The sequence below is a fragment of the Varroa jacobsoni genome, unplaced genomic scaffold, assembly GCF_002532875.2.
Source record: "Varroa jacobsoni isolate VJ856 unplaced genomic scaffold, vjacob_1.0 contig00596, whole genome shotgun sequence".
Taxonomy (NCBI): Eukaryota; Metazoa; Arthropoda; class Arachnida; order Mesostigmata; family Varroidae; genus Varroa; species Varroa jacobsoni.
In genome coordinates, this window is record NW_019214495.1 from 42,279 (window position 1) to 49,694 (window position 7,416).

The 7,416-nt window shown below is 40.7% G+C and overlaps 1 long non-coding RNA gene across 2 annotated transcripts; it reads right to left on the minus strand.

Annotated features, from left to right (window-relative positions):
• Window positions 1–206: 206 nt before the first annotated feature.
• LOC147751997 (uncharacterized) lies at window positions 207–5,761 on the minus strand. 2 transcript variants are annotated; one of them, XR_015315312.1, is made up of 4 exons: window positions 5,302–5,761; window positions 4,726–4,817; window positions 4,221–4,295; window positions 207–499 (listed from the first exon to the last, which is right to left on the minus strand). It is a non-coding gene; the product is annotated as an uncharacterized LOC147751997 (long non-coding RNA). The 2 variants fall into 2 exon arrangements; XR_015315313.1 differs by lacking the exon at window positions 207–499 and adding an exon at window positions 783–970.
• Between the last annotated feature and the right edge of the window lie 1,655 nt (window positions 5,762–7,416).

Below are 7,416 nucleotides of genomic sequence, written 5' to 3' on the forward strand. Positions count from 1 at the left end.
GCGCTAATTCTTGGAGAAATTTAGAACGACCAAGCGTGCTTCCAAAAATCTCATACTAAATAACAAAAATATAAAATGATGTGATTAAGGGTTAACGTTTTATCCCAACCCAATCGTTTAAAATAGGAAGCATCATAACTGGCTGATTAGTAAGAAAGTGACTGTATCACTGACCTCGTTACGTTTTACATAACGTGCCCCAAGAACTCGTTGTGGTCTTTGGTAAACGCGGGTTGAAGCTTATTGTTTCGCTCGACCGCAAGAGATGGTTAGCAGACTTAACAGACTCGGATGGACCAGAATCATGTTATATAGATAGGCCATTCAATCTGAAACTGCTTAACTGCTCTCGGATTGAAGTCTCAAGCGTGCAATAATCTCGACATTTGTTTAAAAGTGTCTCCGGTCCACCAATATGCGATACGCACTGTAACTCCTATGCAACGTAAGCAATACAAGGGTACTGTTGCGACGGCTTTTCTCGTGTTTTATTCCGACACTGGAGAAAGGGTCACAACAAAATAGAGATCATCTAGAGAGTAGGTTTATAGTCAGAAAGTAGGCGCTATCAAGAATCAATGCTTGTAGGCGATCGTCGAAGAAGCTGCTAGCAGTTTAGCTTCACTTCCAACATGATTACATCAAAACTGTCTTTTTCATTTTCTGAGTTGAAAAAAAAAGTCAGCCGCAGATAAACCGTAGCAACGGATTACGTGACCAGGTTAGTTACTTTCACTCAAATTATTATCAACAATTACAGACACCAAAATTACATAATCGTCTTTGTGCAAAATTGTGTGTCTATTGTACTCTCCCATAAAATATTTTCAATAAAATTAGTTTTCTTCTCGTTGTTTGTTAAGCAACAAGCAGCCTCTCTCAAAATCTCTTTTGTCTCCTGAATTAAGACGATTACAGATATTTCTGTATCTGGCAAACGACTTTCTTACGAACAACCGACATCAACATACTGAAAAAAGAAACAGAGGCGCAATTGTTCTTAAAAAGCTGCAAGTTAATGGAAACACAAAAGAGTGAAAATCTCTAAAAATTAGTTCTTCCAAAAGCACGTCCTATTTGCATCGGACGGTTTACAACGTAGTTTTCGTGCATTCAATATCCAGCTGTTTATACAAGATCTGTATTCTACATTAGTACCATCAGGTTGTGGGGTTAGCAATTCTAAACTTAGCACGCACGCTTTCCAAAAAACGATTCATGTTTGCGACGATTTCGTTTGTACGTGATTTTCGCTAGTTTTCATTTAAAATCTGCGATTTCTTCGTACGTTTACATGGTGACCCAAAGTGAGCGGAACTCAAACTCTGATGTCTGCTCAGGCTATTAGCTCTGACCTTGAAATACGAAATTCTCTAATCAGCTCAACTTTATGAAGTTTTGTAAATAGATAATACTATAATTTCGTCACAATTAAGATACGCACAAGTTACGTTATTTGTAATTGTTCCTGTTACCTTTTTTACAAGGTTTGCTTCGCGTGTGCGACTATTAACGACGGAAAAATCGTATTAGGCAGTGAACAAATATGTGCTGAAAGCTTACGTTTACTGACCGGCGGTACATCGTTTTCCTTCAAATTTTCGGAGATTTTTTATTGACAAAATTGCCTGTATGATTTAAAGAAGTTTTTAGTTTCCAACCAATTGAAACAATTGTGTGTTTCTAAAATGTTACTTTTGTACATCAATAGTTTGGTTCGGGGCGTCCATGTTTGCCTTTAAAAAGGCGTGCACATACAAAGCTGCCCGTCGCCTTAGCATATTAAGATAGTAAGGTCATATCAGCACAATTTATTTCGAATCGTCCGACTTGTTTCAACAAATTTATGCTTATCGTGTTTTTTACGGCTTTTTTTTTTACTTGAATAACCTTACCTCAAGTCAGTTCGGCTAAATTTACAATCATAATATTGCGGTTGTCAACGGTAACAAATTCACGGATATTTGGCTAACGACAGCTCGGGTGATTCAGTGATGCGGTGCAAGTGTCGACCTCAACAACGAGTAAAACATTGAAGCAGACTCGTCTAGTTAGTTTCCCCGTTCGAAAAATGTTACCAAACACATTTTCTAAGGATAGAAAAATAAGATCGTATGTCTTCTGTCGCGCGAAGAAAGTGATAAAATTACCGAGCAGGAGAGGGCCAGCTGCATTACGCGCAGTCTCCATGAAACATCGATTTGTCAACGAAAGTGCAGGATTTCAAGGAACCACGACGTAAAAACGCTGGGTGCAAGTACTCGTAGATCGTGTATTCCATAAAGACGGTTCATATTCGACAAGAGCGCCTGTTGTTTTTTGGAAAAGCGTCCCTGTCTACGCCTTGAAGGGCGTGAGACTAACAGACTTGGGAAATGAGGATGCTTCCTCGTGTGAACTGCTCGAACCAAAAAAATCCCGAATTATGCCGCATCGCTACCAACACAGAGCCACACGCTTTCAACGAACCTACTAACGGCGGTAGCAAATGCACGGCCTCTGAAAATTAACCATAACTATCCCATTGCAAAGGGTACACAAATGTATCGATAACGATGATTGGTAACGGGACTGTACGGTAGACGGTGCTTACACTAACGGAGTTCATAATCTTTCGTATTCCAGCGAAACTAACTAGTAGTTCCTAGTAGTAAAACTCGGGTCTTTCCTGCAAGAGCAGCAAGCGGCTGTGCGTAAATATCTGGAGAATGGGTGCCGGACTAAAATTTATGGAGTATGAATAACGAGGTGTGCAGAGAGGAAGAGTCTTTTGCTGTATATCACAAATTCGTCCACTACCCCCAATTGGACTCCTGTCAACTTGCAGTCGAGTCACGGAAAGAAACCAACGTATCGAAAGCAAAATTTATTAACCATAAATAGCCACTTACGTTTATAAGTATTCTGCACAACCGCAATTGGCCGAATAGTTGGTTTTTATACCCACGACCTTCGCACATATACGTATTTTTCAGCGATAAAAACGGTACTTTAAAGGGCTTCTTCCGCTATAGGCAGAACACGCGGAAACCGCCAGTCAGGCAGACTTAAATTGTTTTTCTATAAACTCGATTTTTAAGGGCCTATTGAAAATATATTTTTGACTCCTCTATATAACAATAGTTGAAGTAAAAATCTTATAAGGCTTATATGTCATGAATCAGCCTTTTAAATCCTCAAGTAAATGACTAAAAATATGAACTCTATCACTGTTGTTATTGAACAAGATTAAACAATACTAAAATAATTGGACAAAAATATACATATTTCAACAAACATGATGTTTATATTGAATTTCAAAGAAATTAGATACATAGGCGAAATATGGCTACGGTAAGCTAAGAAATGTAAACTATAATGGGCCTAACCCCAGTAGAAAGAAAACAGTGAAGAAACGTGATTAATGCGGGTCTTCAAAACTTTTTCGGAAAAGTCGAGTGCAAAAATCCTTTCCTCTGAATTTTAACCTGCCCAGAATACATCGCTGTCAGAAAAAACTATAGGGAGACGCTAAATAGCCTTTACATTGTCCTCAAGCACAGCTCAAAAATAGGTGTACACGATACGTGGTATATACACTTTGAAAGAGATTGTTCGATTAATCGGTCATTTTTTAATGAACTTTCTAACCCGTGTAATTGTGGATAACTTGACCAGAAAAGAAGCGGTACCTTGACTTTTTTAGAATCACATAGGTATAAGGATTTTAACAAGTCTTAATAAGCTTTATAATCGTGGAATGGGAACAATATATCTGTAAACGTTAAACTCATGTTAGTTCCTCATATTTGAATAACTTAAAACCAACTTAAAATAAATAAAATTAACCGATTTATCAGACTTAGCTAACAGATTCGTCTTTGCTAAACTACATGATCTTTATCGTTTTGGTTGGTAAAATTTCGTTTTGTGATTTTTCTTAGAATAGACCAAGATGGTCGAAATCACTGTCTTTACGATTGAACCGACCTAAAAAACCGGTTGGCTTACGCCCATGCTTTGCCACAACTATCCGAAATATATGGGCTGATTCACACTTTGAATTTTCCCATAGTAAGTGAAATACTACTTTGTCGTTTTTAACGTTAAAACGAAACGTATACTAAAAAAAGTGGACGTCGGATTTCTTCAGAGTTAACTATCAACTTTGAAGAAATCCGACGTCCACTTTTTCTAATTGATTCGGTGGCTCTCGTCTTGAAATCCCAATAAACACCAACCTGATACTTGCTTCTGGTTCATCCGTCAACGAAAAACAGTCAAAGTGTACAATACAGTCCATCGATGCGAGATCTCTATACAAGTAATTTTCGAGAGAACTCGATGTAAGAATAACGTATATAAAAAATGTTTGTCAAAATTACTTCTATTTGATCATACTTATCGTGTAGTATATATAATATGGAAAAAAAACTGAGCGGGCAGCGACTGACATTTATTACATAATAATTATATAAAGAATGAATACCCGGTTTCACTAAATTACAAACACGCCACTTTGCACTAGACTACTACCGATTGAAGTCATTGAAGTACTCATTACTCAATCATCATCGCTTGAATGCACACCACTCATCTATGTATTGCCCCCTGGCCTTCATGATTGACTAATGGCCATTTTTCTTGATCTATTTAAGTTTGCAAGCAAGTTCAAGAAAATCAGTGGCTGCGTCCTACCTCTCCGACTACAGCGAGAAACAAGTGGGCAAGGCAAAGGAAACTTACGTGCAGGCTTACTATTCATTGACAGGCAAAAATAGATAAAGGCGGATTCCACCGGGTCGCGAAGGGGCCCACTCACTGCACCTTGCTTTCACCTGCAAAAGATGCGGCATTGGACAATCAATGGCGGTGGCCTATGGAATACAATCTCCAATAGAATAATGCCCTTTATGAAAGGCTAACTAACTAGACTCAAAGCGTACCGTCCTAATTTTTTTGTTTTTTTATAATATCGCATAAAAGATATAGGTATTCGATTCGGTAAGTTCGACAAGATTGTGGCAACCACAATGAATATCTCTACAAGAATTTTCAGGTTTTGTAATATTGCTATAATCGACGTACTCTTCATTTAGTAGCCATAAAAGTCGCTCGAAAAGGTACGCTGTATTCTAGGTTCTTTTCAAATATGTAAACTAAAATATTATTCCTCTCCTGTTGTTTTTTTTGAGTAAACACGCAAAACTTGTGAATACCCTTTTGCTCACGAGTTTTACGTGTATAAGTGTTATACACGTGTTGTTAATTGCCCACGGTCTATCAGCATGCTATTGTGTCTAAAAATTGGAAGTATCTTACCCATTCTACTAGACGTCGTACGCTTTAGCCCTCTGGCATTGTCTCCGTTGATGTCCATTTTTCTTCCGTTGCTTGGGTGCCTGCCTAGTCATACTAGCGAACAACAAAGCATCCGGCTAGGAGGGGAACACGAGCGCGATGCCGCCGGTCTAGATCGAGGAAGAATGGTGGCAAAACGGGTTCGTTCTACAGGTTAGAGCACACACAACCTACGTCCGACAACCTCGAACAAACGTATCGATGATGAATATTGGCGTTCTGATATCGGTTTGATTTTCGTTCTCTAGTCCGAGACCGTTGTTTTTTCGTTATGAGAAGAACGATTCCTGCTTTCCCCGAGTCGCCGCATTCGTATGCAGTCCATCCGTCGTGGACCCCATCACATAGCTTCGACGAATCTTTAACGGTACCATTTCTGAGGCTGTCGGTTCGCTTTTTAAACACGCGCGCGCGCGCGCGCGCGCGCGCGCACACACGCAGACGTATACACACTTCTTCGCTCTGCACTCTGTGGTTATCTCTGTGTGGAAGATCTTGTTGAATGCTGACGTTGATCAGGACTCAGACACCGAAGCTCCAGTAATCCGCAGTGCTCACACTGCATTCACCCCGCTATCGAACGAACGTTTATCGATAAACGGCCTTACCTCGTACACTGTTCAGAAACCTAAGCAGACGAATGCGTCTTTCGTGGCTGCACGACCGGATACCAGCTCTGCCAGTTCTCGCAGAAACGCCTCACGTTGTCTATGGTGTCTAGTCGATGTTCGGAGTTGTCGAAAAGCCCATTCGAGGGACGCACGGATGTCTGACACATCGAATGAACAGTGCACTACCCATACACTACTCAATAATGTCCATACCTTCTAACTGATGGGGTGAACCCAATTCCCATCAATGGAAGAAGTGGGGTTAGAGGCACCGAGGAGACAAGAGTGTGCCTTCGACATCAACAAATCCAGGCTGCGGTAGGGTAAATGAAAGAGAATGAAAATGAACGGACCGCGGGTCACAAACTAATGTTGTAACTGTGCTGGCAACGACTTTTTTTTTCGGCCTGGCCTTGAAAAAAGAGTGAAGGTTTTTGCGCCGAAGTCCCGGGGACGTTAACCCGGTGCCCCCCTGAGACGCCGTCATGTTCATTTAACCGCAATCGCTCGATAATGCTGCGGTCGATTCAGACCCAGGCAAAGCTTAAATACATGAGCTTCCAACGGATGACATTCTCAATGTTCGTTGTCGGGCAAGACAGAGCGCAGGGATGGATTGACGGCTGTACGTCGCTAAAGGCCACTTCAAAAAGGAAATAATAATAATCACATAACGAATCAACATGCGGCTCTTTCGGGTTCGTCGAAGTGCGGAAGCTAGACGCAGATACACACAGATATCCCGTCCTTTACATTGGTAAATTTTGCAAACTACACGTTAATCAATGATTTCCATTAGTGTCCGTATATCATTATAGGCTAACTTCGGCGAAAGCTAATTTATTCTGCTCTGGAAACAATTATTAGCAGTAATATATTCATATAATTGAGGGAATCAGTGCTCATCCTAATACGAAAAAGTCATTAAGCAACAAAGGGCGCTTCCTAATGATTAAGTATTCAACTTCCACACACTCTTACGGATGCTCAAAGGACCATACCGATCTTCATATTCGATACTGTGTTGTATTTAGAAGACTTAATCACATATACACTAGACGGCGCTGTTTTCTTGACAAAGGTCGCCAGATCATCTGCAATTTTTTTGATACAGCACAAACTTCCGCTGCCAATGAAGGTCCGCCACCTTCGTTATCGTTCTGTGGCGACAATTTCTTTTCGTTTTGCGCTGGCCGGTAATCAGTATTGTCTGTGTCTTTCCTTGCTAGCCCGGTCATCGTCCTAGATTTCCTCTCGTCCAGACCGCACCAAGCAAACGTAGTATGCGTACGAACATTCATGAATGGTTACGAGACTGAGGTTTGGATGCATCGCTTTTATGACGATATGTTGCAATAAAGGTAAAAGGGCATTTTATCAGCCAGCCAGCAATAGGCTACTCAGGCCACGGCCGATGAGGTAACCTCAAACACCGAGAACGTTCGGGGGGATTTACCGCTCGGTT